The 11,048-nt window shown below is 45.7% G+C and overlaps 1 long non-coding RNA gene and 1 pseudogene across 1 annotated transcript; both read left to right on the top strand.

Annotated features, from left to right (window-relative positions):
- The first annotated feature begins 2,910 nt into the window (after positions 1–2,910).
- Positions 2,911–4,733, top strand: LOC131384462 (uncharacterized). The gene is made up of 3 exons (XR_009215339.1): positions 2,911–3,069; positions 3,300–3,456; positions 4,647–4,733. It is a non-coding gene; the product is annotated as an uncharacterized LOC131384462 (long non-coding RNA).
- Positions 4,734–7,371: 2,638 nt separating this feature from the next.
- Positions 7,372–9,175, top strand: LOC116474223 (E3 ubiquitin-protein ligase makorin-1-like; annotated as a pseudogene).
- The last annotated feature ends 1,873 nt before the right edge of the window (positions 9,176–11,048 follow it).

The following is an 11,048-nucleotide window of genomic DNA, read 5'->3' on the forward strand; positions in this document are numbered from 1 at the left end:
AGAAAACAATATCCCCAAATGAGGGCCTCAGAAGCAGGTTTTCCTCTGACCTCCTGCACTCCCATATCTTAGTCTCATTCTCCCCCAAGGCTAGCCATAGAAAATAGGATCCAGGATGCCTTTTCGCCAGAGCCAGCCCTAAAACCAAAAAATGTTATTCTAATTTTCCTTTTGCCTTCCCATGTAAAAACTGGCCATGGATAAATTATCTGACCCATGTTGTTTGACTGTAGGTCATAAGACCCCTATTCCAGAGAGTGTGCTGCCCCATATTCAGAAGGAAGGAAGCATGCTTAGAGAGGCCAAGAAAACTCAAGGCCAAACCTGTTCAACCTGCAGCCGGCTTGCGCCCCAGGACAGCTTTGAATGCTGCTCAACACAAATACGGAAACTCGGCTCACTGCAAGCTCCGCCCACCGGTTCACGCCATTCTCCTGCCTCAGCCTCCCGAGTAGCTGGGACTACAGGCGCCGGCCACCAGGCACAGCTAATTTTTTGTATTTTTAGTAGAGACGGGGTTTCACCGTGTTAGCCAGGATGGTCTCGATCTCCTGACCTCGTCATCCGCCCGCCTCGGCCTCCCAAAAAGCTGGAATTACAGGCGTGAGCCACCGCACCCGGTCTGGAAACTTTCTTAAATCATCAGGTTTGTTTTGTGATTTTTTTTTTTTTTTTGAACCTGATCAGCTATCGTTAGTGTATTTTATGTGTGGCCCAAGACAATTCTTCCAAAGTGGCCCGGGGAGCCAGAAGATTGGACACCCCTGCCCCCGACAAACAGGTCTCGCTGGGTTTTCCCACTCCATCTTTTAGCATTAGGTCCTACTCTTTTTGTCCAATCATATTTCCGCACGGCTTTACTTTGTTGAACCTAAGCATAAAATGGACAATTTCCCCTGTAGCTTTGGGTCTTCATTCTGAAGGCGCCCGTGTATACTTGTTACATAAATTTCTATGCTTTTTCTATTAAGCTGCTTAATGTTAGTGATTTTCTTTTTTTTTTTTTTTTTTAGACGGAGTCTCGCTCTGTCGCCCAGGCTGGAGTGCAGTGGCGCAATCTCGGCTCACTGCAAGCTCCGCCTCCCGGGTTCACGCCATTCTCCTGCCTCAGCCTCTCCGAGTAGCTGGGACTACAGGCACCCGCCACCACGCCCGGCTAATTTTTTTGTATTTTTAGTAGAGACGGGGTTTCACCGTGGTCTCGATCTCCTGACCTCGTGATCCGCCCGCCTCAGCCTCCCAAAGTGCTGGGATTACAAGCGTGAGCCACCGCGCCCGGCTAGTGATTTTCTTTAAAAAAAATTTTCGTACAAACCCACAGCCAACATAATGGGTGTTGGTGTTGCACCAGCCCTGATAAAAACCAGTACGTTTTCCTACTTGATTGTAACGTTATTTTCACACTTAAGAGTAACCCGATGCACGCTCAGTTCTCGCCAATGTCTTCCGCAGGTGGTGGTTATTTAATGGGTATTTGATGGAGGACCACGCGTTGCATCTGGCGGTAAACTTTAACCCCTAAGGTCCCAGGGCGCTGAAACAATCTCGGCAGGAGAGAAGGTCACGGACATCTTCTTCTGCGGTGTAAAAACGCGGAAAGGCTGCGAAGTCGCTTTCAGGCGCTGAGCGGAGGCCTGCGGGAAATGTGGTTTCGGACGCGTCTCCTGGGCTCCGTCTATCTTTTCCCCTACCTTCTTCCTGCGCGGTGGGGTGCAGAGGATCTCAGAGGCTCCTGGTTCCCCACAGATGTAGAGGGTCCGCGCCCCAGGGGAGAGCGCGGGGGTGATGGGGCGTCTGCGCGGCGGGGACCAGAGTGGAGTGCTCGGCTTGTGCCTGGGGAGGAGGGAGCGAGAAGTCCCGGGAGCCCCCCAACATCTGGCAGGGCTCCCCAGCGCTGGAGCCCAGCCCCGGCAGCTGGCTTTGCGGGCTCCTGGAGCGCGGGTGGGGTGGGGCGCGTATCAGGGGCAGGTGCTTGGTGCCGTCCTGGGGGTGCGGGAGCGTTAGCCGGGCCCAGCCTGCAGCCTAACTTGAGAAAAGCCCATGCTGCCGGTGGTAGGGGAAAACGCGTTTACTGATGCCGACAACGAACGTGCCAGACGCCAGGGCGCTTGGATCTGCCGCGAGCCCCCGAGCTCTGGAGCCCTGGAGCCCTGGCTAAGTTCCAGCTCTGGCACCTGTGAGTCAGGGCGAGGGAAGAAAGCTGGTCAGGTTTCTCGTTTGAAAAAGATGACTTTGTTCTGAGAGTTAGAAAATCCATCACCTGTAAGGCAAGTAGCCAAGTGCAGCTTCCTAAGGCCTGAGTGACAGCTAGTATTGTATTTAGAAGACACTTTGTTTTCTATTCACTGGGTGTCTTATGTAAAGCACCCAACCACTCTGTGAGGCCGGCATGACCATCTGCATTAAATATAACAACCAAGGCTCAGGTTGGTGGAGCAGTGCGCTCAGGTCATAAGCTAGAAGTGAGGGAGGCTGGGTTCAAGGGCAGCTGTGATTTATTTCCCATCTCAGGCCTAATATCACACCTGCCTAAAACCAGCACTGCAGCCTTCACAGCGTTTCGCAGAGTGACCTGTCTGCAAATACCCAGGGATAAAATGGGAAGTGAATGTGAAACTTCCTCCTGTCAAGTGTGCTCTGGGATTTCTGGTGTCTGCTCAGAATCCCTGGGGCAGAGGGAGACTCCTAGCTCCTCATGCACTGGCAGGTGGTTTGTATTTTCACTCTGATAGAGTGAATTCCAAGAGAGTCAGGTTTGTGGCCCTAAGCGGGTCTGTTTCCTAGATATTGAGAGACTAATTATCTTAGCTCAAAGCCCGTCCTGTGATGTAGGAATCAGGGGGCTCAGGGAACAGGAATCTTACCCGGAAGGGAACAACATCCTGTTCTTAATTCCCTCACCAGAGCTTCAGAGAAGAGGCAGAAGTGTGCAAACAGGAGCAGGTCCAAGATTTGCATGGCCAGAAGCAGTTCTTCATCCTCTTGGCTAGATTCGAAGATTTGGCCACCTCCAGATGCTACCACACTCTGGGACAGTGGGAAGTTTGGAACAGCTTTGAGAAGAGCAAGGTGAGCTGGGAGGTTCTGGAGCAGGCTGCCCAGGAAAAGCCACTCCATGGCAGAACTTGCGAGGGTGAGGTCGAGGGTTAAGGGATAAGTGGGCAGAGGGTAGAAATCTAATTGGGCTATTCCTAAAGCATCCCCAGTTGCTTGGTTTTCCACTCTTCACCGATGCTGCACTGATGCCATGTAGGTCCATCCCCGCATGTGACACCAGGGATTTTATTCTGACCTCACAGGATCCCAGGATGATGGCTCACAAAGGACTTCCCTGGTTATTTACTTCTGACTCTTGAAAGCTTAAAGAAATTGTGCCTGAGAGGTTCAGTACTTTGTCCAGGGACACCCAGTTTGTGCAGAGCCAGGAGGAAAACACAGTTCAGTTCACTCTCACAGGTGAGTCACCAAAAACATCCTATAAAAAGACGTTTTGAGAAACTGTAACCCCGTTAAAACTAGTTAAAAATTCTTGCCTTAAAGTGCTCCGTTTTACTTGGCTTTCTGTGGATTTTCTCCCATGAGAGACAAGCAGTATTAATTGGAAAACAGTTAAGTGGTGCAGCCTGAGTGTTTTGCTGTGTTAATTTTAGTAAAAGAACAGTGCCTTACCTTTCATGTACTTTAATTAATCCTCTGTTGTGTTGTTTCTGTTAGTCATTCAGAAAAACAACTCGTGTCATTTAACCATGGAAAAGTGCATATTCCGTTGATGAAAAGCGTAGGTTTTAGTCCACTTGAGCATTTCTGAGTCTTAGGTGGTAGGTGGTGCTGCCTCTGCAGTTCTTCCTGGGCCTCCCTGCTGAGCCATCACAGTTCTCTGCTCTCCCACAAGCTGCAGAAAACCAGCCAATCTCACACAAGCTCTTTATTCATTTCCCAGGCAGCTCTGTATTCATTCTCCACTTGGCATTGTAATGGATTTATGAGGCTTATAAGGGTCTGTATGTAAATGAAATAAAAATAGAAATAGATGAAGCCAGTCCTGAGGGAAAATATATGTGGTTTCAACATTAACTCTGATATTTGCTCTTGGTGTAATCCAGGGTCCCTGGATTTTCCTGTACACTCTTTGAACCCACTTTGAACCCACTTGTAACTGTTGCACCTTGAGTTCTTGTTGTTTCAAAAAGTTGCAGGAAGAAGCTCAGCCCTTGCAGAACAAAAAAACTGTTGGATCTTTGGCGAACTCTTCATTACCATACTAAAAACCCTACCCAGGGAGGAGCTTTTTGGCCATTTTCTACACATACCACAAAGGTAGAAGCATGATCAGCTACTGCACCTGCACTGCCTTTACTCTACCTCTACATATAATGACTTAGCTAACCAGCCCGATAAAAGCCCTGTTTTCACTCTGTTTGGGGAGACACTGCTTTGGAGAACCATTCCCATGTCCTCTTGTTCCAAGTAATAAAATCCCCTTATTATGTCCCCCTTGGTTGTGTTCATTGATCTGTCACCTGCCAAGTGATCAAACCCACCCATTGTGTGTGTAACATTGTGTGTTGGTCTATTCTGCCATTGCTATAAAGAAATACCTGAGATCAGGTAAAGAAAAGAGGTTTAATTGGTTCATGATTTTGCAGGCTATTCAGGAAGCATGATGCTGACATCTGCTTGGCTTCTGGGGAGGCCTTAGGAAACTTACAATCATGGCAGAAGGTGAAGGGGGAGCAGGCATGTCACAGGGCTGGAGCAGGAGCAAGAGAGTGAGGGGCGAGGTGCCACATACTTTTAAACCACCAGATCTTGGGAGAACTCACTCACTATCACAAGGTTAGTACCAAGGGGATGCTACTAAACTAGTCGTGAGAAATCTGCCTCCGTGATCCAGTCACCTCCTCCCACCAGGCCCCTCCTTCAACATTGAGGATTACAATTGAACAGGAGATTTAGATGGGGACACATATCCAAACCACACATCCAAACACTGGCTCTTGCTAGGGAATTTTGTTGATAAGTAGGTTCCCTCTACTTACCAGTTTGCTTAGACTTTCATTCAGTCATGCGTGAATGTACTTTGAATTATGTTGAGTGTCTTTTCTATCTCTATTGTAATAAAGCCCAGCTTATTTTCTTTAATCTTATGCTAATCACAATATTTATTGTTGATTTTCTAATATTTATTGTTGATCTCCTGTATAGATCTTACATGCTGATGAGTATGGTGAGTTGCTTTGAATGTGTGTTGGGTGGGATCATTCTACCAGTACTATGTTTAGGATATTTATGTCTTTGTCATAAGTTAGGTGAACCTATAATTTCCTTTTCCCTTTTTGGTGTTATGGCTCTATTAGCCTCATAAAAGGAATGTGGGCGCTTTTCTGCTCCTTTTTTCTTTCCTTGATGTTTTTCTCCCTGTAACTTATATGAGAAAAATTGCCCGTTTGTGGGGGTATTTTTGCGTGCAGATTTTGAAAATAACATCAGTTATTAATACTAAATGGTCAAGAGCTCCTGGATTTTCCTCTCACCATGTAACTTGTAGCTTATCTTTTCATATCCTTTTTTTTTTTACTTAAAAATTATTTTTATATATTTAGGGGGTACCAATGCAGGATTCTTACGTGCATATATTGAGTAGTGGTGAATTCTGGGATTTTAGTGTACTATCACCTGAAGAGTGAACATTGTACCCAATAGGTAGTTTTTCAACCCTCACCCCCTCCCACTCTCCCACCTTTTGGAGTCTCTAGTGTCTGATATTCCACTTTTTTTTTTTTAGACGGAATTTCGCTCCTGTTGTGTAGGCTGGAGCACAGTGGCACAATCTCGGCTCACCACAACCTCTGACTCTCGGGTTCAAGCGATTCTCCCGCTTCAGCCTCCTGAGTAGCTGGGATTACAGGTGCCTGCCACCACACCTAGCTAATTTTTGTATTTTTAGTGCAGATGGGGTTTCACCATGTTGGCCAGGCTGGTCTCAAACCCCTGACCTCAGGTGATCTGCCCACCTCTGCCTCCCAAAGTGCTGGGTTTATAGCCATGAGCCACTGCACTGGGCCTGTTATTCCACTTTGTCTGTCCATGTGTACCCACTGTTTAGCTCCCATGAATAAGTGAGAGCATGTGGTATTTGACTTTCTGAGTTATTTCACTGAAGATAATGGCCTCCAGTTCCATTTGTGTTGCTGTGAAAGACAATCTTTTCATATTCTTAAGTGTCTTTAAAAAAGAAGTGTTTAATCAATCAAGTTTTCAAAAACTTTAAACTTTTTTTCTTATGCTTTTTTGCTCATGTATAAGAAATCTTTGCCTAAACCAAGGTCACAAAGATTTCTTCCCATGTTTTTTAGTTGCAGGTCTTACATTTATGTCTATGATTTTTTTTTTTTTTTTTGGTAGAGGCAGAGTCTCGCTCTGTGTCATCCAGGCATGATCATAGCTTACTGCAGCCTTGGACTCCTGGGCTAAAGTGATCCTCTTCCCTCAGCCTCCCAAGTAGCTAGGGTAGGACTACAGGTGCACGCCACTATGCCTGGCTGATTTTTAAATTTTTTGTAGAGACAGAGTCTCGCATCATTGCTCAGGCTGGTCTTGATCTCCTGGCCTGAAGCAATTCTCTCATCTTGACCTCCCAAAGTGCTGGTACTATAAGTGTGAGCCACCACCATGGCTGACCCTCTGTGATCATTTTGAATTCATTGTTATTTTTGTTACGAGGTATAGATCAAGTGTGGAGTCCTAATTAGGGAAAAGGAGCGGCTGGCGTGACCAGGGGAAAGCAAAGAAATAAAGCAGATATGCTATAAGGTCTGCCTTTCCTCCTGGTCCAGGACACAGAAACAAAAATAGAAAGTAGATAAACTGTAAGTCTGCTGTACTCCTTATGGCCCAGGACATATAGCCCTCCTGTGTAGATAATGTATAGAATTGACAGATTTCCTGCTTATCATCAAATGCTTCCATTTCTCATCAAACACTTCAGCAGACAGAAAAATGCAAGTTAGCTCCCTGCTACAGTTGCGTTATCCATCAGCCCAAGTTCCATTCTATAAAATCTGCAGCAAGTCTTTGTCTCCCAGCAGTCAGCTTCTCTCTTGCTGATTCAATCCATTGCTTTCTCGCAATGCATTTTCATACCTTCTCTAATAAATCTGCTTTTCTTTACCTACAACTGTCTTGGTAAATTCTTTTTACTCCTGTGCCACCGGCCCAGATAGTTGCCACTCACCCGCGACTGTGTGGGGGACTCTCTCTTTATGGGAAACACTCTCCCTTCTCAGTTTCCCTTTCCCAACTCGGGACCCTTGGTGGACAAGCGTCTAAGCACAAAGACAACTCTAGGTCTCTGGCTGGAGCTATACTCCCATGGGACTAAAAGGTGTCCGTGTGGAAGCATCTGATGGCCACCTTCTATTCAGGTGAGAAACCTGTTTATTCTGTCTTTAGTCTTTCAGCAGCCGGCTTCTAGTATCTCCTGGCAATTGATGGTAACTGGCTGGAGCTGCTCTCTGGTGTTGCCTGAAGGCCAGAGAGTGAATAGGGCCAGCAGCCCTGCCCGCAAGGCAGAAAGGCTGTTCCTGTATTTTCTGGTTGGTAGCTTCAATGCCTACGTGTGACGCAACTGACAGTGGAAGCTCATTCAGGGCAAATTCACATGTTTTGGATGACTCAGATTTTCTCTTTCTCAGTCTAAATTCTCCTGTGGAGTCAGCCAGCCATCCTGTTCCAGCTAAATCAGCTGATCTTGGTCACCACCCCATCCCCAGGGATGGGCAGAGGGGGTGGCAGCGTCGGCAAGGACAGCAAGGGAGGTGGCTGGATTAAAGAGATCACCTGCAGGTATTTTATGCTGGGGTTTGTAAGGAAGGTGATAACTGTCGCTACTCCCATGACCTCTCTGACAGTCCGTGTGGTGTAGTGTGCAAGTATTTTCAGTGAGGGTACTGTATTTATGGAGACCGCTGCAGATATGAACATAGCAAGCCATTGAAACAGGAAGAAGCAACTGCTACAGAGCTAACTACAACGTCATCCCTTGCTGCTTCCTCAAGTCTCTCGTCGTTAGTCAGACCACTTTTTGAAATGAATACAGGTGAAGCTGAGTCAAGAAATTCAAACTTTGCAATTGTAGGAGCAGGTTCAGAGGACTGGGTGCATGCTATTTTTGTTCCTGGGCAACCCTACTTTGGCTATATTAGATTTTCAGTTCCCTTATAGTTCATGTATCTGTCTTATTCGTTTGGACCTTTACCACCCTCTTACAAATTTTCAGCTGTGCCTTCCTGCACTGAAGCACATCTGCAGGACTCAGTGACCAAGGAAGAATCAGAGAAAGAGAAAAACTGCTGTGGAAACCAAGAAGCAGCTGTGCCCCTGTGCTGCAGTGGGAGAGTGCCGAGATGGGGAGAACTGTGTGCCTCTCCACGGAGATTCATGTGACATGTGTGGACTGCAGGTCCTACATCCCACGGATGCTGCCCAGAGATCACAGCGTATAAAATCGTGCATTGAGGCCCATGAGAAGGACATGGAGCTCTCACTTGCTGTGCAGCGCAGCAAGGACTTGGTGTTTGGGATCTGCATGGAGGTGGTCTATGAGAAAGCAAACCCCAGCGAGGGCCGCTTCGGGATCCTCTCCAACTGCAACCACACCTACTGTCTCAAGTGCATTGGCAAGTGGAGGAGTGCTAAGCAATTTCAGAGCAAGGTTGCCTGCCCAGATTGCCAGATCACATCTAACTTTGTCATTCCAAGTGAGTCCTGGGTGGAAGAGAAAGAAGAGAAGCAGAAACTCATTCAGAAATACAAGGAGGCGTTGAGCAACAAGGCTTGCAGGTATTTTGATGAAGGACGTGGGAGCTGCCCATTTGGAAGGAATTGTTTTTACAAGCATGCGTACCCTGATGGGCTTACAGAGGAGCCACAGAGACAGAAAGTGGGAACATCAAGCAGAAACTCGGTCCAATGAAGGAACCACTTCTGAGAACTCATTGAGGAAAGAGATAGCAGCAACTCTTTTGACAATGATGAAGAGGTTGTCACCTTTGAGCTGGGCGAGATGTTGCTTATGTTTTTGGCTGCAGGTGGGGATGACGAACTGGCAGACTCTGAAGATGAATGGGACTTGTTTCATGATGAGCTGGAAGATTTTTATGATTTGGATCTATAGCAACCTTGTGTGGTATGTGAACTGGTCTGCTGACCCCTGACAGCAGCTGTCCCGTGCTGGTGTGGCAGTGCCTGTGTTCTCTCCTAGGCAGGCCTATCAACTCCAGGTGTTGTAAAAATTTTTACCCAGGGCCTGTCTTCTCAACCCTTCACCTTTCCCGAGGAGTGTTATTTTCCCTGTTGAAAACAGTTAAAACTTAAAGTTAGTTTTTTGTAACACAATTTTAAAGAAAATCAGGTGATCTCAAGCAGCCTCAAAATGGGGAATCTTTCCTTATCTGTTCCCTCTCCTGGGCTAGTACAGGCAGAGTTCTCCCTTCACCCACAATATCAAGTTTGTTTATTTTTGTTTATGTCTGAGAGTTCTAATATTTGTTCTCAATTGAATTGCATTGGCACCATTTTTTGGAAACATTTGACTTTTTTTTATTTGTGGCTCTGTTTCTAGAGTCTGTATTCTCTTTTTTGTCGTTGTTGTTGTTTGTTTGTTTGCTTTTTGGGGATTTTTTTTTTTTTTTTTTGAGATGGATTCTCTCTCTGTTACCCAGGCTGGAGAGCACTGGCATGATCTTGGCTCACTGCAAGCTCTGCCTCCTGGGTTCAAACGATTCTCCTGCCTCAGCCTTCCGAGCAGCTGGGATTACAGGCACCTGCCACCACACCTAATTTTTGTATTTTTAGTAGAGATGGGGTTTCACCGTGTTGGTCAGGCTAGTCTTGAACTCCTGACCTCAAGTGATCTGCCCACCTAGGCCTCCCAAAGTGCTGGGATTATAGGTGTGAGCCACTGTGCCTGGCCTGGAGTCTGTATTCTCTTTTGTTGATCTGTGCCAGTCCTTTTGCGAGTATGCCCCCCTTGATTACTATTCCTTTAAAATAAGTCTTGTATTCAGAATGTGAATCTCCCAAGCTTATTCCTTTTCACAATTGTATTGGATATTCTAAGTCCTTTGCCGCTTATAACTTTAGAGTCCACCTTTCTATCTTCAAAACTTGCTGTGACTTTGTGTGTGGTTGCATTAACTCTGAGGATCAATTTTAAACCTCTTTCTGTATTCCAAAATCATGTAACCAATGGTGCGGTATGTAATTCCACATGTATCCTCACAGATGTTAAATACCCATTTCCTTATTCTTATTCTTTTTATCTTAGTATATGGCATCATCATCTAACCATTTGCTCATGCAGCCTCTCTATGTACAATTGCACACAAAAATCATAATGAAAAATGTTCCCTTCTCTCACAGGGATTAGTTTCCCAGTCTGAACCTCATTGCTTTACCTCTATATAGGTCATCTATTAGATTGTTCTCATCTGTTTTGCTCCTTAAGACATTCCCACTCTTCTGGAATATTGCTTCTGAAAGACAAGTTTGATCATGTGTCATACTTCCAAGGCTTACATGCATCCTTTGTTGGTTCCCTCTTAACCCAGCAGAGAACTGTGATGAGGTTTGTATATCCTAGACAGTTCTCAGGACAGTCCACTAAGGTGTAGGAAATGTGGCAGAAAGCCTAACTAAAATAACTTTATCTAAAACAAAGACACTAAATCTTCTCCATAGTATATTAGCTGACTATGTATATAATTTATAAATAAATATACATGCATTAGGGCATGAGAATAATATTTGTACCAATTATATGAGTACCCCAAAGTATAAGACAATGGCAGAGCCATAATAGGGTACTTTATAACATTTAAACTCTCAACAATAAACACAATACAAATTTGTTTTCAAAGGCATTTTCCACAGTACAGTTTCCAAACCCTTCAGATTAATTAGAAATGTGCTGTTATGTCGCTTCTTGGCCTTTTGGCTAAGATCAAGTGTAGAAATGTGCTGTTACAGGCGTCAGTGTCATTCCAGGA

The sequence above is a fragment of the Hylobates moloch genome, unplaced genomic scaffold, assembly GCF_009828535.3.
Source record: "Hylobates moloch isolate HMO894 unplaced genomic scaffold, HMol_V3 SCAFFOLD_10, whole genome shotgun sequence".
Taxonomy (NCBI): Eukaryota; Metazoa; Chordata; class Mammalia; order Primates; family Hylobatidae; genus Hylobates; species Hylobates moloch.